The sequence below is a fragment of the Myodes glareolus genome, chromosome 3 (assembly GCF_982192425.1).
Source record: "Myodes glareolus chromosome 3, mMyoGla1.1, whole genome shotgun sequence".
In the NCBI taxonomy this organism is placed as follows: domain Eukaryota; kingdom Metazoa; phylum Chordata; class Mammalia; order Rodentia; family Cricetidae; genus Myodes; species Myodes glareolus.
This window is the reverse complement of record NC_142028.1, coordinates 19600741-19625565: the sequence shown is the minus strand read 5'-3', so window position 1 is coordinate 19625565 and position 24825 is coordinate 19600741. Positions and strand designations below refer to the sequence as shown.

Here is a 24825-nt window from a genome sequence, read left to right as displayed (position 1 = left end):
TAGATGAAATAGGCATAAAATACTGACTTTGTAACGGGTGAGGGCACATCTCCTCTTTGAGGCACTTACTTTAAAAGAGAATTCTGGTTTATTGATAGATATTTAACAAAGAGAAAAATATAGCCTTTCTAATAGTACACATTTCTCTGGGTACAGAAAAAATACATGTCAATTTTTAATTTTCTTTTGCAGCCAACATGTGAGTGCAAAGCTGTATGCCATTCTAACCTTCTCTGGAAAGAATCTCTCCCCGGGAGCTACTGGCCTGGTGGCTGCTTAGATGATTTTATTGCAGAATGAAAGATCTCCTTGCAAGTGAGCTTAATCCTCACTGTAGACCCAGGTCCTGTTTCTTTTCTGAGAGCCTATGAAGCCTCACTATCAGCACCCATTCCACACAGCTCCACCCCTTTGTCCTATTACTGTTTCTCTTCTTCCTTGAGGTCATTTGCTGCCTGGAAAAAACCTCACCACAGAAAATTCCTGCCTCTACACTGAAGGTATGTGTGCTTTTCCATTCTTAGATACTTTCCCTAATATATCTCAAAGCAGCCTGTTATGCTTTCTCCATCTGTCTTACCACCAAATTATGGATAAGTGTGGGTTTTCAAATGAACCAATTCACTTTCTTTGATTCAGTGATTGAAAGTACTATCAAACCTAGACATTAAATTACTGCCTGCATTCTTCGCCATCTATACTGTATTTGGAAACCATTCCTGACTTTATTAATTATATCTAGTATTATTCCCTAATTACTAAATTATGACAATATTAACATTCTCATTGTTTATATTGTCCAGAATGTTTAACATCCATCCTCTGCTTTGGTAACAATCAGTGATGTTTAAAAGCAGATTCTGGAGGCTGCTAAAAGGAGGTGGATACAGTATGATGGTCATTGTTGCTAATGGAAGAATTGTCTCTACCAGTCAAAGTAGAAGCTGGGAAAGAGGAAGTATCTTACTGTGTGGGTGAGCTAATTCTTTTCATTGACTTTTCACAACATAAGAATTTCATGCCTTATATAAATGTAAAATAGACCTAATGCACCAGTTAAAATGGAATGTGTATCATAGCATGACCTGACCAACTTGTACAATACTAAGCATAGTCTAGATGCAAAATAAATATGGACACATTGAAAAATCATAAATGTTTTTTAATTTCAATAAATATGTATTTATGAGTAAGCATTTGTATAGATATATCTATGCATGTGAAATAAAGAAATATTATTTTCATTGCTTAATGTTAGAAAAATAAAGAACAAAATGACATTGTAAAATATCAGAATGAGATCTATAGATATTGTACGGCCATGACTCTGCACAGATTGGTAAGTTTAAAGCATCTATAAAGACATGCATCTCAGAAAGCTACATAAGCTGTTTATATTTTTATCATCGTTTATATACTTAAGGATCTCTAAAGGCATTTTTTATAGAACTCAAATAGTCATAATAAAAGACCTGAATTGAAGCAAACATCTACGTAACGAAAGCAATGTGTTTTCATTTGCACAGGAACATGTGAGTTTCCAAACATTATCAATGACTAGAAAACACAGTGGGAGCTGTGTGTTTTCAGAGAAGTATCTATCTGCTTTGTCTGATCTATGTGAGGAGACATATTTTCATGGAAAGAGCTTCAGATTCAGTTATTGGCAAGCCTCCATGTATACTCCTTTGTTAGTATTTGTGGGAGAGTTAAAAGTAAATACGTTATGAGAATCAACTCAGAAATTCTAAAAATAAATTTTAAAATAGCATTTCAAGTGAGTATGTAAACAAATCTTCAAAACATATTTAAAAATGGAGCATTTTCTGCAATCAATAAGTGATATCTTCCAGAAAATATTTATGATCATTTTAATCGTGGAAATAATAATTGGAAATTTAGGAAATGGATTCTTAGTACTGGTCAACTGCATGAACTGGGTGAAGAGAAAGAAGATCTCTTTTGTAAATCAAATCCTCACTGCTTTGGCAACCTCCAGAATTTGTATGCTCTTGCTATTTTTCAAAACTTTATTAATTTCCTCAGTATATTCAGAATCAATAAGGACTTCAGGGATGACACAAACCCTTAATAATTCATCTATGATAATCAATCATTTCAGCATCTGGCTTGCTACATGCCTTGGTGCTCTTTATTTTCTCAAGATAGGCAATTTTTCTAACTCTCTTTTTCTTTATTTAAAGGGGAGAGTTAAAAAGGCAGTTTCAGTAATATTGCTGGCATCTCTAGTCCTTTTGCTTTTAAATGTTTTATTGATTAACTTGGAAATTAATGTGTGTACAAGTGAATATCAAAGAAATGTATCCTACAGTTTTGATTCTCATTACCAAGCACAGTGTCACTGGCATGTGTTAATTATTCACACTACTTTCCTGTCTGTCCCCTTTGGTGTGTGTCTGTCTTCTTTCCTCCTGCTCATCTTCTCCCTACGGACACATCACCAGAAGATGCAGCAACATGCCCAAGGATCCAGAGATGCTAGAACCACAGCCCACATCAAAGTCTTGCAAACAGTGATTGCCTTTCTCCTGCTATACACCATTTTTATCTTGTCTCTGTTAATACAAATTTGGAAATATGAGTTGACGAAGGAAAAACTTTTCATTTTATTCTGTCAGGTTGTATATATAGCTTTTCCTGAATTCCATTCTTGTGTCCTAATTCTGAATGATAATAAGCTGAGACAAGTCTCTCTTTCTCTGTGCTGTAGTGCCTGAAAAGCAGACTCAAAAATATGGACACCCCAGATATTCAAAACACTAGAGATCATGTTGCATTTTCTAGGAAAAGATTAATAAATAAAAATTTCTTCTGTATTTTTCATTTTCACATTTTAAATATTCTTTGACTTTGCATAAACATTGTGTTTTGATGCACTAAATCAATAGCTAATATTACTAAATTAACAAGTTGTTTACGACGTTATTCTAAATACACACATCCAAATAAGAATGTGATTTTAATCACTAAAACAAAAATATATTAAAATTATATAGACTTTGTAACAATTATTAACCACTGAGATTTTGAGTTACTTTCTATACCATATGTGTTTTAGTGTCCATATCAACTGTAATCAAAGCATGTGATTGAAATCATATAAATATAATATAGGATATGTAGATACAAGTTTAGAGAAGAAATGCATACTATCATATAAACTTATAAATCACTGAAAATAAAGGTATTTATTAAACACAGAGCTCAATTTGGAATTATTTTGGTCATTTCTTTAGAATTATGAGACTACCATGTTGAAGTATTATATCTATACTATTGGTTTCATTATTAATCATTTTTAAATAACTCTGATTATTAAGACTGTAATTTACATTTCTAGGGACAAAATATTTTTCTGTATTATTTTAATCTAATGTACAATTAAATGAAACAAAAAATCATAATACTTCTAAAACCTTTTATTTTAAATTGTTGATTTTTCATATTTTGAACTATTATACATCCACATAATTTGTAATTTTTCATTGATGACCCAGACATAATAGCAGATCTTATATTTACTTCTTCTTACTATTTATTGTATGGCAGAATTGAAAAGAACCTATAAAATTAAACAAATTTGTGGAATAATTTCATATAGTTTTATATATATATAAATATTTATATATTTATATATAAATAATATTATATATTATATAAATAATATATATAATATTATATATTTTATATATTTATATATAATATTTATACATAATATATTATATATATTATATAATATATAAATATATAATATACATATATATATATATGTATATATATACAGTGAAGAGTGAAGCCTGGTCAGAGGCTAAGTGTTTTACGCAGTTAAATCTTAAATATGATGTGACTCTGAATCTTACCATTTGTTCAGATCTATTTTCATAAATAACTATTTCAAAGCTTCTACATCATGTTTATGATACACTTTTCCATGTTCTCACAGATATACTCATTTATTGAATAAATGAATATGGTTGACACCTGTTCATTGCACCATTTAAATACACTTTAAAGAGAAAACGTCGCTCTGAAACAAAATGAATCTCTCTGCCAAGGAGTTTCCAAGATAAGAACCTCTTTTATTTCCCAATCTTGGAGATGAAAACTATGGCCTTATGTACAATAGACAAGTTCTTTAGTATCAAGGTACTTCTCCAACAATTACTAAAGTGTCTTTGCATTCATTCCATCTGGGTTCACACATGGTTAATGGTACTTTCCATTGACTGTTCCAGGACATGAGGATCTAGGGGAAGGTGAAAGTAACAACCTTCAGTAGTGGCAACACCAAGCACAAATTCTTATAAAACACAAGAAGACATTCCCAGTAACCTTTGGTGACAGAAAAATATTGCATAGAATGTGTAGCTTTTGTACTTAGAGCAAGTAGTCTCCATTTTTTCTATGATATTTGATATCTAATTAATTTGTCTGCCAAAAGCAATACAATGTTCAGATAAGACTGTGAAGTCACACACTCCCTGTAAATGTCAGTGTTTCTGATGTACCTATCAATGTTATTCAATAGAGAATATGGTTTTATATTTCTATTTATCATCTGTAGGAAAAGGAAAATTTAAGAACCTTCCCTGTATTTTTGATAAAATTGTGAATTAAAATATACAACATGAGGAATTTGAGAGTCTCGTAAACTAAATTCTGTGCATTTCAATTTGTGGGCTATAGATACTAAAACTTGACACATCTTTGCTAAATTTCCTTCAAGAAAAACTTGCTGATTGATAGAGTAGAATTTGAATGATGACTTCATGATATTGTAGAGTTGGAATATTGTAATTAGGAACCAAATTATTTTGATCTATCTTTAGTTCTCTTTGTAGTCATTCAATGTATTCCCTTTGTGTATGATATGATAATATTATGACTATCAGATAAAATCTTTTTCAATTTAATAATATAACACAATGCTAGTTATGTACATGTGGTTAAGTGTTTTAAATGGTGTTTAGAGATTTTTTTCACTTGTGATTATTTGTATTATCATACAAGGATTGTATTTGTTACTTTCTTGATGCTGTAATAAAACATTATGACTATATTTTGGAAAAGAGGTAGTTATGAAGGCTATATGACTGTGGACATAGGGAACAGAGAAATGAGATATCACATCTTCAGCTGCAAACACAAAGCAGAAAATGCAAACTAGAAGTGAGATGCAGCTAGGAACTTTCAAAGTCTACACTCTGTGATATATTTCTTCAGAGACTCTTCACCCCATCCCTTAAAAATGCTACTGATGGGGGCTAACTGTTCAAATAGCTGAGCTAGAAGAATATTTTTTATTAAAACCTCCACCTTCCTCTTACTGAGCTCTATAAGTTCATGGCCATATAGTAATGCAAATGCATTTAGTCTATCACCTTTAACATTTTCATTGCTGTTTTAAAAGTCTAAAATGCTTTCTGAGACTCTAGGTAGTTTCTTAATTCTTGCCATGTAAAATTAAAAAACAAACTGTATACTATGAACATACTGTGTCACTTAATAGAAATTCTAATTCTGAAAGAGAGAAATGGGGACTTTGGAGAAAAGCAAGAAGTAAATTTTTGTAAAAATACAAAATGCCATAGAAGGTCCGCTGCTTGGAACTTTAATTCCTATAGGCTTTTATGACTGTGACCCTCTGCTTCCTACAACATATATTTTTCTCTTGGAATGATTTCCATTACCTATGTGGCACTCTCCTTAACAGACAAAGAGAAATAGATAGTTTATTATCAAATAGATGAAGTCTAGCAATACTTCCAAATATAATCTAAGTTATTCTTTAGCCAAGACAATTTAAAACATGGCATTTAAAATTCTGTAATAACAAAATCATTCCTTACTAATAAAATCTAAAAGGGGTGTGATAATATGTCTTCTGCTTCATAATTTAGGGTTAAGAGTTAAGCTTTAATTAATCACTGGATAAGAAATTTCTAGTACTGTTAGCCTGAGCAATGTGCTTGATTAGAATTACAGGGTAAGAAGTGTGAGTACACATAAGGGTTGAGGGGTTGCCTCTCACTTTGAGGAACACTTTGAAAAGTATGGAATACATTTCATATCTTTGTTTCCTTAGAACTTTTAGGAAGCCAGAAAGAAACTGTGAGAGATTGTGGGAGGCAGTGGTGTGTTTATTTGTGCTTATCATCCATATTACAGAAAGTTCAATTTTCTGTGAATTTGAGGAAAAACAAAGGAAGATTTTAATAGGAAAACTATGCAAGTCATTCCTCTTAATACTCTACATGAATGCAAAGATTTCTAAAACATTATTCCTTGATAATAATAAACTACTCAAATCAGTGGCAGATTAGGTTCCCATCTAGTAAGTTAGACATTTTCTTCCTGCTCCATTCTTTGAATTTTAAATTTTAGCTGACATCTAAGAAGATGCTAGACAAGGTTAAAAAATGAAAACTATGAAAGATAATATGTCTTCATTTGTAAGCAAGCAAATTAGAAATGAGCTTTTCCTCAAGTGTCTACTGTGGAAAATTCTAGCCTATAGTGACTAGGACAATCAGTCAGAGGACAGGGCTTCTGAGTTGCTTGAGGGACAATGTATTCTTTGCAAACCATTGAGACCTCTAAAGTATACTATGTACTTCCTTGCATTATGTTTTTCAGAGGCAGTACAAGGAACCTGAAACTTCAATACACATAAAAAATCTTAAAGTTGAATTTTCTGGTCTGGAGATTAAGAAATTGTAGCTATGGAGAGTTCTCTCTCTCTCTCTCTCTCTCTCTCTCTCTCTCTCTCTCTTTCTCTCACACACATACATACACACACAGAGGGAGAAAGAGAGAGAGAGAGAGAGAGAGAGAGAGAGAGAGAGAGAGAGAGAGAGAGCGAGAGAGAGCCCCAGAACTTGTTTATTAGTAAGCATGATTCTCATCCAAGGAGTAGAAATAGGAGAATTGATTTCCAGAAATTTTTCTAATATCTTCACTGTACTGGTGATCTGCCTTACTTTAAGAGATACAGTATATCTGCTGATTAAATTTAATGCCTTGCCCATCTCGAGAGCTGTTTGATTTGAATAAGTTAAGACATTGTTATGAAACTGTGATAAAATTAATTTTACAGATAAAAAATGGAGTATAGACCTAAACAGAGAACTCTCAACAGAGGAATCTAAAATGGCTGAAAGACACTTAAGGAAATGTTCAACATCCTTAGTCATCAGAGAAATGCAAATCAAAACAATTCTGAGATTCTATCTTACACCTGTAAGAATGTTCAAGATCAAAAACAATGATGAGAACTTATGCTGAAGAGGTTGTGGGGTAAAGGGAACACTCCTACATTGCTGGTGGGAGTGCAAGGTGGTATAGCCCATTTAGATGGAAGTATGGCGATTTCTCAGAAAATTAGGAAACAACCTTTCTCAAGATCCAGCAATACCACTTTTGAGCATATACCCAAAGAATGCTCAATCGTACCACAAGGACATGAGCTCAACTATGTTCATAGCAGCATTGTTTGTCATAGCCAGAACATGAAAACGAGCTAAATGCTCCTGGAATGAAGAATGGATAAAGAAAATGTGGTACATTTACACAATGGAGTACTACACAACAACAACAACAAAATGACATCTTGAAATTTGCAGGCAAATGGACAGAACTAGAAAACGTCATATTGAGTGAGGTAACCCAGAAAGAAAAATATCATATGTACTCACTCATAAATGATTTTTAGACATAGAACAAAGAAAACCAGCTTACAGATCACAATCCCAGAGAACCTAGGCAAAAATGAGGACCCTAAGAGAGATATACATGGGTCTAATTTATGTGGGAAGTAGAAAAAGACAAGCTATCCTGAGTAAATTGAGATCATGAGGATCATGGAAGAGGGTTGAAGGCAAAGGGAAAGAAAGGGCAGGGAACAGAGGAAAATGTATAGCTCAATAAAATCAATAAAAAAGGAAAGAAAAATATAAAATTGCTATTGTTTTGTAAATATCAATCATTGCATTTCTATTACTAACTCTAGCATATTATGTTGACTATTAAGGTGTTTTTTTTTTCAAACATTTTCTTCCCCATAAATTATGTGAGGTAAGCATTTACATTCAAAGATAAATATCTGGGTTTCTGTGTTACTTGCTTCTACAAAAAACCAAAATGATTATGTTTTGTATCTCTTTAACCCTCCTGCTATTTTTACAAAAGGCTGATATTTTAGTAATTTCAAAAAATATTACTATAAAATAATTTAATAATGCTAATTAAGTGAAAATTCATATATGTGCTTCAGTACTTGATACACATATGAAAATCATCAGAATCTTTGAGAGTAGCACATACTATGTTCATTTCCTAAAAGTCTACTCATATAAAAGGTGACAGGACATTTTCTGCTGATTTGTAATGTTAAGTAGTAGCCTCCTGGCTACTACTCTGTTATCTTTTGTTGTAATACAAAAGAGTTCCTCAATAGCCCAGTATGTAATTTAATAAAGGTTTATTTATCTGGGAATAAACTCACAGAAAGTGTAACAATGCACAGTCCTCTGCATGTTTTGGGAACTGGAACCAAATCCAACAATCCACCCACCAAGAGACTTGTGTATGCTTTTTGCCTGCATTTACAGTACATAAGACCATGTCCAAAGTGGGGAAGTATCTTAAATGCTATTGGGTGAAGAAGGTTCCATAGTACCTCACCCTTTTGTCTAAATAAGAGAACTCTAAACCTAATATAAAACAATACACAATAAGAACAAAAGCATTGTCCAGGGAAAAGAAAAGGCAAAAACATATATAAAACTTAGAATTGCAAATGGCATTAACAACATCAAGCAAGAAACATTTGTTAAATGTTTCAATATTTATCCTATCATAAGGAGTCTAAGTCTTATATTAAAAATGGCTTGGCTTAGTCATGCGGGGAAAGTAACTGTGACTATCTAGTTTTCAAACCCATCAAATACTTGAAAAAGAAAACAATATTACTTGAGTAAAAAGGAAGTACAATCAACAACTTCCAAGAGGTGAAATAAATGACAGAAACAAGTAGATATGTGGGCAATCATCAAAAGTCTCATGTGCAACATTGTGACAACCAACTTTGGCTAAGACATAGAGTATCTGAAAAAACAATTTTCAGAGGCTGAAAAATTTCAAAACCCTATTACCCTGTATGAGCAAAATTTAGCTGTCTTTTTGCTTGTATCCTGCCTGTCCATTCCAGACATCATGCATATTCTCAGTGGTTGAGGTAGGGCCAGTTCTTTTCCCAAAGTCAAGTTTTGCCAAGAAGAAAACAAGCTCCAAATGAGTATTCTTGGTATCTAATATTCTCTCAGGAATAGATGGGTGTTTCCAAGAGCAATCATGCTTCACATCAAAAAATTAAATTATTTAAATACCATAGTCTATAGTGCTTTGAAGTATTTGAAGATTGTCTATCATTGTGGAATACAATCTTCATGCATCTAAAGAACCTGACTAGTCTAACTATAAGTATTACAAATATAGATGATTATTGTAATTCTTAATACCTATGTAGCGTATAGACTTAGGCTTCATATTAAAAATTAAAGGATCATTAAACAACAGTGCAGCAAATGAGAACAAAGATCTCAAAATGTAAACAATATATAAGTATTTTGATCAGAGGTAGAAATGTATAGTAGAATATAATAAATATATCCTAAATTGTATCAATATGCAAAATGTCTTAAGTAGAGGTAGAAACATGCATGCATCCAATATGACAAAATAACTTTACAGAGATACACAAATAATATAAACAGTAATAGAAGCATATTTAATCTATACCAATGTGAATGATCTATAATAATAAGTAAATAATAGCTCACAAGTAATAATCTAATCTACCATTTATCCCGTCCCATCCAATCACCTTTTTTCTTTATCAAAGAGATCCTTGAGTTTAATTCATTTCTATTCCCAACCTTATACAACTTATAGCTAAACTCTAATCGAAATTCCTAAACCTGAAGGCAAACTTTGTTGGGAGAGGGAATGTTGTTTTCTAGAATTACTTCCAGTTGCCAAGAGGTCGATGTTACTTCTATGGGTTCCTATAAAAACTAACATGATGGTTAAGTTTCAAGATTGCTGTCTGGTATAATTTCAAATAGTCTCTGAGCAATTGGTAGGATTTTTTTTGAAATTTTTACTTGATATTCTTGCCAGGACATTGTAAGAAGGTACACCATCTCAGTTAGACAAGTTGGAATCATTTTGAGCAGTTTGTAACCCAAAGCCAATCTTAAAGTGGTGCTATCAACATAATAACATCATGTCAACTAGGTGGAATCATTGTTATGGGTCACAATCTTCTTCCTGAAAACTTCAAAGATTACTGCAGGAAAATTTAGTGTTCATTGTACAAAACTTAAACATTATTTATATGAGCATATATTCAATGAAAGGTACAATAGAGACAATAATAGGTATTGGGAGAAGTAAAAATTTTTGAAAGCAGAGTTTTGATAACAGTAGTCCTTAAATTTTATCTCCCTTCTCCCCATACCAAGTGGCTCCTCATCTGAGCCAGAAATTCTGACTTTTCCTTTTCATAACATGCTTGAATTTAGAGAAAAATAACCACTATCCAACTCAAAGTCAGCTTTGATTTTTAAGTGAGTCATGACTAGCATTATACTGAGAAGTGGGTGATATATATGTTTAGGTATTGTGACATTTCATTTGTATTTTCATAAATAAAGACTGCCTGAAGATCTAAGAGTAAAACAGTCCTACTGGTTAGCCTTACAGACCAAATTATGGTAAAACACACCTTTAATCCCAGTAGTCACAATGACATGCATCTTTATCACAGTAGCTGCCCTAGATGCCAAAGAAATCAGATGGTGAATGTCTTTAATCAAAGTGGTGCATGCCTTTAATGCTAGCCCTTATAAAGGACTATAAGACAGAGGAAGAGACAGCTCTCAGATACAGTCTCCTTCCGAAATTCTGTCAGACTTAGGTCGAGGTAAGAGCCACTGCTGACTGTTTTGTTGTTTGGATCTTCAGTTTGAACCCAGTTTCTGACCAGTTTCATTTAATCACGTTTCATTTAGGTAGTGAAATTTTACACTGCAGAGAATATTGGTACCATAAGTCAGATTTCTCTTTGTTTGGTAATTTTTTTCCGGATAGCTATCTTTCTTCTTTAGGCATCTAGATGTCCAAGGTCTCTCATCTTTTTGAGATGGGTATTTTCTTGCAGAGACAAGAAAAGAACCCTGCCTCAACCTTATAGGTTTCTTTATCACTTGTAATACTATCAGCTCTGTGAATGAGCTGTCATTGCTCTTTACAAAGAGGTTTCTCTTTTTCAAATGAATCTTCATTAATTTTGATGGTATTCATAGCTTTTCTTCTCCTGTGGAGACAAGAGTAAAATCCCTTCCCCATGTAGCACATCTCCTGGTTTCCATTCTGAGGTCAACACAACCTTGAAATATACTGGCTGATATAATTCAAAAGGTTTTTTTATTATCCAATGTCTCTCTGCAGCCATTGTTCTCTTCTTATTAGTATTCAAAAAATACAAGGAAAATAAAGCGTTATGAAATCTATTTCTGGAATATTTTTCATCCCTTCCTGTTTGTTTAACATATCCTTTACAGTTTGACTTGATTCTTATATAACTTCCTTATATATAGATGTGGTATACCTGTAATATGCTTTACATTATAAAAAAAGTTTCATTTTCTTAGAGACATATTGGACCATTATCTGTCTTTATTTGTGCAAATATGGGCATGATGGTCATAACTTCTAGTAAATGAGTGATTACCAAATCAGCATTTTCCAAACTCAAAGCAGTCTCCCATTGAAAATCTGAATAGGTATCAATGGTGTGGTGTATATGAAGGATGATAAGGCCTACCAAATCAAAAGGAGCCAACCTGGAGTCTGCCTGAAGCTGTCAAAGGTCCTGTCTTATCCTAGCCAATAAGAGGCTGCCAAGCAGTGTTTTTTGAATTCCTAGCAACAGGTACTGTCAGCAGTCCTGATAATTTCCTAGCCAATGGAGAGATAAACATGAGATGTCAACTGTCAACAGATCAGAACTCCTGGATTCTGGGAGGGTATTATCTCTATTGCTAAATAAATGAGTAAACCTTCTCCTGACTCCTGGAGTCTGTGGCCACTGAAGTCGTGCTGTTTCACCCCTTTCCCTAAGAAAGACATTAGGCCCAGCAATATCTGGCAACCAAAACAGGGACTTCTAGCAGGTTTTGAGCTCACCTGGTCAGATCTATTTTTTGCTGTCGCTGCGTTTTGCCCAAGACAGGTTCTAGTCATCTTCCTCTCCTCACTCGTGATGGTGCATAGCACACCTATATGATGTCTTTCAGTGAAAAAGCTTCTTGGTCCCTTTGGCAAGTAAGCATTGGGATTCCTATCCTTTCTTTCTTTTGAAAGGCTCCTTTGTCCACCACAGAAGCTCCCCACTAATCACTAAACATAAAGATCTGATACAATTTCCCACCCCTGTTAACTCTTGACCACCAGATGTCCATCCTTCTCAGAGGACTGCTAACAGGTGAGATGGAGTGACCTGTCATCTGTGGGAGTGCCATGTTCACGTCGGTAGGGAGAAGTGAACTATATGGAGGCATGGGAGATGAGGGCCTGGAGGCCAGTACAGGCCAGACCTGAGAAATGAGAACTGTGACTGGTGTGAGTGTCCTGCTTGACTGAGGCCTCACAGTGCTGTCCAAGCCTCCGATGTAGGTGAAACTCTGAGATTAGGGCTCAGAGATAATAGGCTTCCCTAGCGTGGTGTGCATCTAGGCCACAGTGAAGACTGCGGGCCCCTCTCAGACCTCCCCTGGACTCTGTGCCTGTCATCTCAGCTACCTGCCTCTAGTGCTCCTGGCCTTCCAGGTGGTCTTGATAGGTATGCAGTCCTATGCAACTGACACTGCAGACTTCACAGTAGTGCATGAAGGGTGGCCTGGTGGCCCTGCTTGGGCTTTGGCAGTCTGTCCAGGAACAGCAGCACCTCACTGGTAAAGCTGGAGTCCCAGGGAACGAGGCCTGAGTCACTATGGGGGTCCAAGCCAACTGGAGCCTTCTAGGATGCCTACTGCTTCTTCAGGGCCAGCTGGGACTTTGGTGGGTAGACCGAGCAGTGGGATCTTAGGGTTGGCCCACAGAGATAGGCCAACATTGGATCAGGGTCCCAACTGATGTGGGTAGATGTTCTCTTTCAAGTGTTTGTTGCCCAAGACTTTTATAGATGGATAAACCTAGATGATGAAAAAATGGGACCCTTACACCTCTCATGACTGACTTGGCCACAACTTACTAGGAAGAGATGTCTTTGAAGACTTAATGTAGTTCTTGCCAGCAGAGAAGAGGGAGAATGCCCCTAGATAGAATATTACCAAAAATATAAAGATTAACAGAACCTGCAATTCTAAGGGCTACTGTTGAATACCTCATTCTCTGCCTAGAATGGATCAGGTGAAGCAGTGGGCACTAAAGTGGAAAAAATTAACTGTCTTATAATGGTTGATTAAATGCCTATTAGATACTAGACACATTTATTCCTTTAGAAGCTCTGGGAATACCAAGTTTTTGTAATCAAAAAGAAGACAAAGGCCTGGAGATTCCTCCAGGTTCTTAAAGCGTTTAATAAAACTATAAAAATTTGGGACTCATGTCAGCATGGACTCCCTTTGTTTATGCATTGTTAGTAAATGTCCAAATATTAGTTTTAGACATTAAAGATTGCTACTTTTCAAGACCACTCCATGAACAAGATTACAAGCATTTCACCTTTTCAATACTTAAAATCAACAAGTCAGGACCAGCTGATAGATATGAATGGAAGATACTCCCTGAAGACATGGCTAACAGCCTCATCATTTGCCAGGAAGCTGCAGTGCTGTACTTGTTGCATTAAAACTCCCCATTAAATCAGATATCCACATATAACAATATATGAATGACCTATTAATGTGGCAAGACAAAAGATAGAATCAAAAACTAACCTTATAAAATCTTAAACAGCAATCAATAAAAGTCCTGAAAGATAAAGGCTTTATGATAGCAGAAGACAAAATCTAACTTGTCCCACCACCCCATCACATCCCTTCAGTCCAGGCAGCTAAACCTGTAATTGACTACTCCAAACCACTAATCTTAAATACCCTTCAAAACTTCTTAGGCAAGAATCTACTTATGAGTGAGTACATACCATATTCATCTTTTTGGATCTTAGTTACCTCACTCAGTAAAGCGTTTTCTATTTTCATCCATTTGCATGCAAAATTCAAGATGTCACCAAGGACAATGGCACCGGGTTTTGATTCTACTGCATGAACTGACTTTGTGGGAGCCTGGTTTGTTTGGATGCTCAGCTTCATAGAACTGGATGGAGGAATGAGGTCCTTGGACTTCCCACGGGGCAGGGAACCCTGACTGCTCTTAAGACTGGAAAGAGGGGAGGAGAAGGGGAGGGGGAGGAAAAAGGGAGGTGGGAATTATTAATAAATAAATAAATTTGAAAAAAGATACTAAACATCAAAATACAAAATAATCTTATTTAAAAATCTTCTTAGGCAATATTAACTGGCTGAAGCCTTGGCTCCCCATCAAACAAGGCAATAGCAGCCTCCATTTGATCTACTTAAGAGTGACAAAACCCCTATACCCTTCACTTTCTGATGTCAATAACTAAAGAGAATGTTTGTGTCATTAGCAACTACATTTAAATTTTTTTTGACCTTGTATGATCCACAACAGTTAATCAAAGTACTTATATTGAATTCTTCCCTCAAAGCAATCAGAGATTTATACTAGTCTCAGGAAATTTTAGAATGACTTCATATACCAGTAGGGGAAGCTCATAGACTATTATTGACCATGATAAAGACAGGGAGAAAATATGTACTTTACAAGTCAAAGGGAAGGAACTTGATATGATTATTGTACCCTTCCCATCCCAGAAATTCAATGGCTCTTGAGAAACCACAGTTTTTTGCTAACAGCCTCACTGGCTTTCCAGGGCAAATAGGAAACTACTCTCCCAAGGATAAATTTCTAATTTCCATACTGCCCCTTAGATGTGTTCCCCCCTTACTTATTCTCTCCATCCACTATCCCACAGGTTCCCATGGGTTTTACACATGGCGACAGTAACAAGGGATCACATAAAGAATAAATGAAGGAGACAATGATACTCTGTCCCATCTTTTTTCCTCCCAGAAAAATAATGCCCAATTCAAGGATACGTATGCCATCTTCCTGATTCTAATGTACTTTAAAGAACCATTTGTACTATATTCAGAAAGCATCTGCTACCTAAGCTAGCCTGTTCTTATACCAAGCTTAATGACAACTTTCTATCTCCACTAGTAATTAATATTTTCAACATATTCCAAACAAGAACATGTACCATTTTTGTCAGCAATATACAAGGGCACTCATCCCTCTTTGTGCCCTTTCTGAAGGCAACACTCTAATCAATAAGATTGCCATGACTGGGGCCTTTACTATGTTACCCCTTTCCACTAAAGAATTCCATCAGTTAACCTATATCAACTTAAGAAGACTATGACTTAAGTTTTTTAATCATCTCATAAAAATCCTTGAAAGTACGCTCAAATTTTACTCCTTTTGTGCCTCCCTAATTCATACTCCCTCTGGCCACCAACAACTGGTCACCAATAACAGAGAAGGTTGATGTCACCCATATTCAATAATTTTGTAGGTAGAAATTTGTATTCATCACTAGTGACACCTATTCTCATTTCACCTTGACTATAATACAGACCGGTAAAAGCTCAGAAAAAAAATGGTAGTTAATCACATTCTCTACACTTTTATCCTCATGGGGGTCCCTGTCCTGATCAAAACTGATAACTGACATGACTTTAAGAGCCACCAATTTAAAAAAAAGTGTGATAGTTGGAAAAGAGCTCACCATACAGCATCATCCACAATCTTCAGGGCCAACCTGGAGTAGGAGGGCCTTCTGTCTATGTGTTACTTTCATGGGTCAAATAAAGAAACTGCCTTGGCCTTTTGATAGAACAGCAGCTTAGATAGGTGAAATAGACAGAACAGAATGCTGGGAGAAGAAAAACTGAGTCAGAAAGCCACCTGCCATGAAGCTGCCAGGTCAGACATGCTGAATCTTTCCCAGTAAGTCACAACCTCATGGTGACATACCGATTATTAGAAATGGGTTGAAATCAATATGTGAGAGTTAGCCAAAAAGAGGCTAAAACTAATGGGCCAGGCAGTGTTTAAATGAATGCAATTTCTGTGTAATTATTTCAGGAAAAGCTAGTCAAGAGCCAGGTGCTCCTCATTACAAACCATCATTGAAAGAACATACCAAACTCTTAAAAAATACTCAGTCAAACAAACACAGGGATTTCTACTATTAAACTGTCAATTATATGGCATTGTTCACACTCAGTGTGCTAAATTTTTATGCTATGTAGAACACACCCTCATCATCTATCAGTGGAACCACCCACCAAATACACTACCCATTTTGGTCTCATGGAAAGACATGTTTGAAGGGTGTTGTAAGTGTCCTGACACCTTGCTAACAATTGAAAGATAATTGCATGTGTTTTCCCACAGGATCAACTTTTCACTATCTCAGTACCAGACTACAATATCCAACATAAACCCTCCAGTAAAAAAGATGGCACACTTGTCAATCACAAAGAAGACTAAGAGGAAGCCAATAAGACCCCTGAGTATACATAAACATATTCCCTGAGGAGATAGACATTTTCTTATTGGTACAGCCTGATGACATAGCTGCCCACCCTAATCTTCTCTTTTCATTATTCTCACAACTGTTTTTGTTCTTTTAGAACTAAAGCTCAGACTCCCACCCCCAAAACTTTTCAAGATTTTCAAGTTTCCTTGTTTGTGAGATTTACCAAGGTCACAACATTATTACAGATTCTGGGGACTGTCCAGTTGAAGGGTAGCTTACTTACAGCAAATGTACTGAAGACCCTTTCATTTACTTCACACACAGACAATCCGGATTCAAACAGGAAAGACTGGCTGACATAGAAACCTAGGGAGGACACAGGAGAAAATATTATGATATGGAAGAGTCCCATAATCTAAACTTCATGTTTCCATCAAGGAAAGCTTGCTCCTTCACAATACCTGATCTCTGGAATGAGCACTGGCATGTAGGAGTTCAGGGGAAGCTCCATGATTCACTCATAACTCAAACACCTATGGCTGTTCTTCATGTATCCTGACAACTTACCCCAGCATACTGATACATTCTGACACATCATACTATTCTCTCTTATGATAAATAGGTTCATCAGCATATCAAAGTCATTATTACATGGAATTAACACATTCAATATGTTACTGACTTTCTCCTTTTAATTACTCACCCTAATGCCTCTTGCTGCTTCTATTGTGCATCCAGCAATGGATCTCCTGATAGCTGTACCAGTAAGTACCATTCTCACCCAGGAACCACAATAAAATCCACTAATTCTTGACTGTCAGATATTCCTCTTTTTGACCAGCTGTCCTAAATACAGTTTGTATTTCCAACTGGGACAAGTCTTCTCATTATCAATGTCTCATTAACATCACTCTTTCCAGGACAACATGTACCATACCTTCCTTTCTTCTTTAGTTCAAGAGAAAGCCCAACCATGTGTTAACTCTTCCTTGTTCACCTTTTGAATACTTGTATGATGAGTACTCCACAGGTATACCAGTTCAAGGAAGACAAAGATGCTTTCCTCTTTGCAACCATTCATGGAGAGAGATTTTTCATCCCATTTCCAGTGGATGTTAAGTTCACCCTTCACTGGGGTGTAGTGGGCACTGAGACTACTTCCATCACACAGACCAGGGGACTTTTGGGACAGACTTGACTAGACCATGACATCAACAACTGAAAACCTTGAGTCACTTCAAGATAGATGAACTCTCTTGCAGAGCATAGTTGTCAAGAATTGAAGAGCCTTACACCCAATAACTATAGAATGGGAGTAGGTAGGATGTGTGTGGTCTTCAGAGAAGAATGTTATTTCGTTGTCAGTGAGTCCAATTTAGTGGATAAAAAAAACACCTTTAAAGCCCACTAAGATCTCCTGAGCTAATAAGTGTCCCAACAATCTTCATCCTTGTTTCAAAACCTTTTGTTTTCTTGGCTTCTTATTGTGGGTCTGATATTGTAATTGCTATTATTGTTTTAATAAAACATAAAACTTGGGAGTTAATATTAAGGAAAGAACCTGAGACGTAAATGAAGTTAAACAGAGATAATCACTCTCCTCTCTCCAATTCCCAGATAGACAGTGTCGTGCTTCTTCTCAGCTCATTCTCTTTGTCCTCCATGTGCCCTTCTATCCTCCTCAGAGTCTTCCAGGGAATTCTTGGTTTTGACCTTCAAACTAAGGTCAGACTGTATTGATAGTCTCAGAGCAACCAACAGAAACAAATCTCTCCCAACATTTACCCTTGTTTGTCTAAATATGAAAGAAGAGTTTTAATTCTAACATAGTAAAACAATATACAATAAGAACAATTATCAGGTATTATCTAAATAGGAACTTTAATTAAATGAAACACTATATTAAGAATAATTATTAATGTCCAGTCCACTTGTATTAGACAAATCCAGAGAAAATATTTTATTATATATCCTCTCTTGATAAAGCCAAAGTTTTATACCTAATTTACTTTCTACCATGACTAAAGAAAACTGTAACTATACCTATCTAGTACCTTCAACACCATCAAAGACCTGAGAAGGATAAGATATATTACCTGAGTAAATAGGATATGTAGAGCAAGCAACATCCAAAACAATAAGAAATGATGAAAAGGGTTGACTGCAGAAACAGTCACCCAAGTTTCCTCCACAGTGTTGGGTATCCATGTCCAATCTATAGGCTAGAAATTTCTGATAGACTTTTCTGTAAAGAAGAAATTTTTAAAGACTGTCCAACCTAGTTCTAGCAAAGTTCAACAGTATTTCTTTATTCCTACTTGTCTAGTTTGTACAGTATATTGTTGGAGGTCAGGGCAAGGGCAGTTTCTTGACAAATGGTTAGACTAACCACAATAAAACAAGCTTTATATGTATGTTCTTCATTGTCCAGCAACTTTTGATGTAGTACATTGGTGTTTCAAGAAGCAGATGTGTCTCACTGTCATGAAAAGCCTTAGGTTACTAAAACATCTTAAATGGCATGTTCTATAGGTCTCTGAGGTATTTGAAGACCTTGATCTATCTACACTATTTTGGTTTAACTGTGAAAACATACCTAATGTGACTACATGTTTGATTGTCATAGATGACTAATTTCTAACTTGTCTTTATTATCCTTAATTAATATTCAATTTTCCTTAGTTATGAGAAAAGATAAAGTATATATAAATATTATAACTGTAATTCTTGCTTGATACCTGTTTTGTTATATATAATTTTACTATTTTAAAAGTAAAACCTTTCTTGTTATTTAGACAGAAAAGGGGAGATAATGTGGGATTCCCCTTTGTATACTATTATTTAAGAAGCTGCTTTGACCCATGATAGGACAGAATAGAGCTAGGCAGGAAACCTAAACTGAATTTTGGGAGAAAGAAGGTGGAGTCAATGAGAAGTGATGTAGCTGCTAGAGAAGGACGATGCTAGCTACCAGCCATAACCTTGGCAGTGGATCACGATCTTCATGGTAAAATATAAAATAATAGAAATTGGTTAATTTGAGATGTGAGAGCTAGCTGGAAACATGTATAAGCTAAGAGGCCAAGCAGCGATTTAATTAATATAGTTTCTGTATGGTTATTTTGGGTCTGAGCAGCCAGGAACAAATGAGCATCTTCTGTCAATAAGAGAGTCATACTCCAACTCTAAATCCAGCTTTAGTTTTTAGTTAACTGTAACTACAAAGACCATTTGCCTTATACGTCTGTAGAGAACAGTAGAGACAAGCATTTGGAAAGATTTATGAGATAATATTCTATTATAAGTGTGCCATACCATTAGATGAAATTATTCTTTTTCTTAGGGCATTTTCTCTGATTTATTCTTCTTTTTCAGATGTTTTGCTTGCCCAGTGGTCTTCAGAATCCTTAGTTGTATGCTTTTATTCTCCTGAAAAGGCAAAAATCAAAACCCTGCCCAAACCGTAACATTAAAGAGTTCCCTTTTACCTGATTGAATTGTCATGCTACTTAAAGAACTATCTCCTCTACTAATCAAGAGATTTTTCATGTTCAAACCTAATCTTTAGTAATTTTGAAAATATCCATACCTTGTTTTCTTGTGGAATCAAAAGCAAAACATCTTCATAAATATAATACATATTTTCTTTACCATTCTGAGGTCAAAGCATCCTTAAAGTTTATATGCTGATATATTTCAGCATTTTTCTATTATTCAACGTCTCTCCTCAACTGTAATATTTTTCTCAATAGCAGTTAAAATTTTTAAATTTAATAAAATATGTGTATTTTATCTCTGGGGCAGTTTATTACATCTTTGTGTTTATTAATTATATCTTTTTAAGTGCAATAGATCTTTTTATAGCTGCTTGTCCTATAAGATTGTGTAGTATACCTGTAATATGTTTTATATCATATTATGCAAAAATATGTTCCATTTTACTAGAGATATGTGATGGAGCAGCATCAGTCTTAAGCTGTACAGGTATTACCATAATGTTCATAATTCATAATAAAAGTGTGATTACAGAATAACATTTTGCTTTAAAATCAATTTAAAAATATTTTCTACATAGGTCTTTAACTTTTCACTCTTTGTGACAAAGGTATTATTTCTAAAATATTATCTTCTCTTTGCATAAGAATTCCCATAGGAGAATGCATAGAGGGTAATATGATCAGCATACAATCAAGCTCTGGATTCTAGAGATCCACATATGTATCCTCTAGTAACTTTTTTTCTAGCAAAATCTATTATTTCTCAGAATCAATTGATAATTTCCTTGGACTATTTAAGTCCTTCTTACCTTGTAAGGTTTGAAATAAATTACTTAGTTCTTTGTTCTTAATCAAATTGTGCTGTTGGAGAATTTTCTGTATTCTATCAATCATGTTTTAAATAAATGCTGATTGGCCAGGCAGGAAGTATAGGTGGGAAAAACAGACAGGAAGTAGAGGTTATGCAATGAGAACAGGAGAATTCTGGGAAGGAGTAAGCTGATTCCTCCCAGTCCTGAGCAGACCACTGAGGAAGCAGGATGTGACCTGCCAGCTAAAAAAGGAACCGAGCAATATGGCTAAAATAGATCAGAATAATTGGTTAATATAAGTCATAAGAGCTAATAAGAAGCCTGTGCTAATGGGCCAATCAGCTTATAACTTATAGAGACCACTGTGTCATTTTCTTTGGCGATAAACAGTTGGAGGAACTGAGCAGGACATAAACCACAGCAAGCAGGCCCATCATGTTACAAAATTGTGTGTCATAACCAGTTGCTATCTCCCAGTAATTTTTGAAAATCATTAAGAGTTCAAAACTGGTCTCTCCTGATTTTTACTTTCTAAGGGTGAATCTATTGTAAACTTAACTTATATTCTATGTAATTGATAGAATCTCCTTTTTTATTTTTTCAGGAGCAATTTATAATTCACAACAAGGCAAAATTTTTCTTGCTTCTTTAAACACTTTTCTCTAAATTATTAGCATTTGAATCAGTTTGATTTGCATCTGAATAATCCATATAATGGTAAAGTATGGACTGAGGAAAGTACTTACCAATTATTTCCAATGGTTGTTGTACAAAATTCAATATCATTTATATGTATTTTTGCTTAGGTCTCCAATAATTTATAGAAGTTTGCCAAAATATTTGTTTTTGTTTTACGGTCATTCCTGACTTTCTTAAAAATCTCTTGAAGCTGTTTTGTCAGAACAGTATTTTTTTCAGAGCAGCATATTTTTGTTTTTTTGGGGTTTTTTTTATTTGTTGTTGTTGTTGTTTACAAGAAGCATTAAGTCCTTAAATTTCTCTGTGGAGAAGTTGACCGACTGAACTGGCACAGAATGATTAAACTAACTTTGACATTGAGTCCCCAAGGTGTTTCACAATGGTAAAGGGTTACCTCGACTGTCTATTGCGGATCTGCATTCATGTGTCCAATTCCAGCCTTTGCTGCACCTATTGCATACTTTAGAATTAAGAAAGATGCTTAAAAGAAATCTCACACTAGCTCAAAATTGAGAAATAGTTGATAAACAAATCAGAATCTTCTGTTTGAACATAGGTCAGAAACTGAATCCTGCAACCAGAAGAAAAAGAGAGGCTGGATGCATGGTATATATAGTATGAGAGGCCACACCCCAACTGGCGGGTAACCACTGGCTGTAAGACTTCCTAAATCACCTGGAGGCTGGGCTCTTATGTTTGGATTATCTCTAGAAAAAAAAAACATTATTTCTAGAAATCCCTTTCCTACAGTCCCTTTTTAGATGACTTTTCTTACCACAATTGAAACATCTAACATTTTGACTTTTCTTAAAATTCAAAAATTACTTCTCCTGTCAGAGAAGCAATATAAGCACAAGATCCAATATCAGTGGTATTTTGGATTCCTCCATTTATGGGTGGTGATCTTGCCTTTAAAGATATAATGACCCTTCTGATTTGAAATTTGCATTTTTAACAGTCAAGGATTCAATTAGTATTTCTCTAACTTCTGGATATATCATTCAGTTTAAAGCTGAAGTTAATCCTTGTAAAAAAAATCAGTGAAGACTTCTTTTGGGCCTTTCCTGATTTTTCAACACTGTCCCAAGCCTGTAAAACTACTTTTGGCATTGGGTCAGGGTGTGATCATCAAATATGCACTGTCTTTGCAAATCACCATACTGGTCATCGCTGAGGAGCTGATCTTGAGAATTTCAATACCTTTAACCCTGTAGGTACACAGGTTCCCCATTTTTCCGAGGCGCTATGCAGGGCTGTTCTGCTTCCTGGTTCCACTGCATCAGCTTGAGGGTATAGCATAGAACTGCCCTCTCCTGTTATGTTAATTTCACCTACAGCCCAAGGGTGTAGCTTAGAGAGAACTCTCCCTTTACTGTTATGGTAATTCCACCTGCAAGCAAGGTTCTCGCCTCAGGCAAGGTTCCTGGGTCAGCTTTTCTCTGAGCCTGAGCACGCCCACCTGGCTTCCTCTTTTCTCTGTTCAACTGCTCTCCAACCTTGGGTGCGGCCCCCTGACTTTTCTCTTTCCTTGTTCCTGATGGGGGGCTGGTGTCTTTCTGCCCCACAGTATATATACCCGACTTATGCTTAATAAAGCTGCCATTTGCCACTTGCTCCTTGGCAGATGAGCCCGGTCTCTTTGTGTGTGTGTCATGTGTTCAAACCCTTAGGACAGTCGTCCGTTCTCGTGGGCTCGAGTCAGGAAAAGCGCACGCCTGTTTCGAGGTTCGGGTGTCCACAGAAAAATGCGGAAGTTTACAGATGGCATCCCTCTGTCGGCTTTGAATAAGGACTGAAGAACCGCGTTCTGCCGTCTGTGGATCCAACACGAGAATCCCAAAGAGGTAGGGGTCCCCCCACGATCCGGAATCTGGCCAGTTTTGTAGTGTGCAATTGTGCACGTGTGATAAGGGGGTGAATAGTTTGATTTTTAGAAGTATGGGTGCCGAAAGGTCTGATCCAGAGCTGAAGGCCAGTGAGCAAATCAGCTGCTAAAATTCGTAATGAGACTAGGTACCAGGATTAAGATGACACAGCTCAAGAGACTGTTTAGACTATTTTAAAACTCAGTCCCTGACTCTCACATGCAGGGAGCTTTAATTTTTGCCTAAGAAAACAGGCTGGGCGCAGCTAGCTCGCGGCTGGAATCTGCTCCCAAGGTAACAGGACCCAGCTTAAGCAAGCACGCTAGCAATAGCCGATGGCCATGTAACTGCGGGCCTCGGGCTGTGAAAATATTCAAAGGTGTGTGTAACAATTCTATTAAAAGTTTCTGAGTAACTAAAGGCAAAAGAGCAAAAGAGAGAGAGTTTTAGAGTTTTGACAAAATAAGAGAGCGCAGCAGCCTTGAGCCCCAAGCCGTAGATGGAGCTGGGTATTACCCGCAGCTAATGAGCTACATGCTAGGCGGAATGTGATCCACCTGCGCGGAGGCCGATAGACTGTACAGGGTCTGTACACAGGACTCCGGCAGGCTGCGCAACTGCGACTGGCAACTCTAGGAGTCCCAGGAAACTGGCGGCCAAGGAGCGGAACGCCGCGGTGCCAAAAGGTGCCTGCCACAAGTGGGCGGGCTAAGGGCAGGTTTACGTTGGAGGCTGTAAGTAATGTTATGTGAGGCTCAGAACGGAGTCAACAGAGCAAAGGCTGCGCATGCCCATGACTAAGGCTGGGCCAGACACAAATGCCTTTAAGCTGACAGAGGCCACGAGCCTACAGTTTTCTGGCAGGCAGTTGCTACCTTTGGGCTTGCTCAAAAAGCGTGCCATAGCTGGGAAGCTGCTTCAGCAGGTTGCCGCTTCAGCAGGTTGCCTGTATCCTAGATAACAAAGACGAACCAATAGCCTGGGGCAACGGCAAACAACGTTAAGGATGCTAGCTCAAGGATTTTCCATCTCTATAGAAAGCTAAGAAATGGGTTGAATCTAGTCGTCAAATCCACGGGTCTCCATATTGCTTAGTAAATTAAAGGCTTATGTAGTCAGAAAAGGAGAGATATACAATAAAGAGAGATTCTAAGAAAAAGAAAACCTCTAACTGGTTTACAATGTGCTAAAAATATATGCAGGCTAAAAGTTAAAGTTCTTTAAGGAAGAGAGTAGTT

At 36.1% G+C, this 24825-nt stretch overlaps 1 pseudogene; it reads left to right on the top strand.

The window, feature by feature from the left end:
* The first annotated feature begins 1814 nt into the window (after positions 1–1814).
* LOC125399319 (taste receptor type 2 member 117-like) lies at positions 1815–24299 on the top strand (annotated as a pseudogene).
* The last annotated feature ends 526 nt before the right edge of the window (positions 24300–24825 follow it).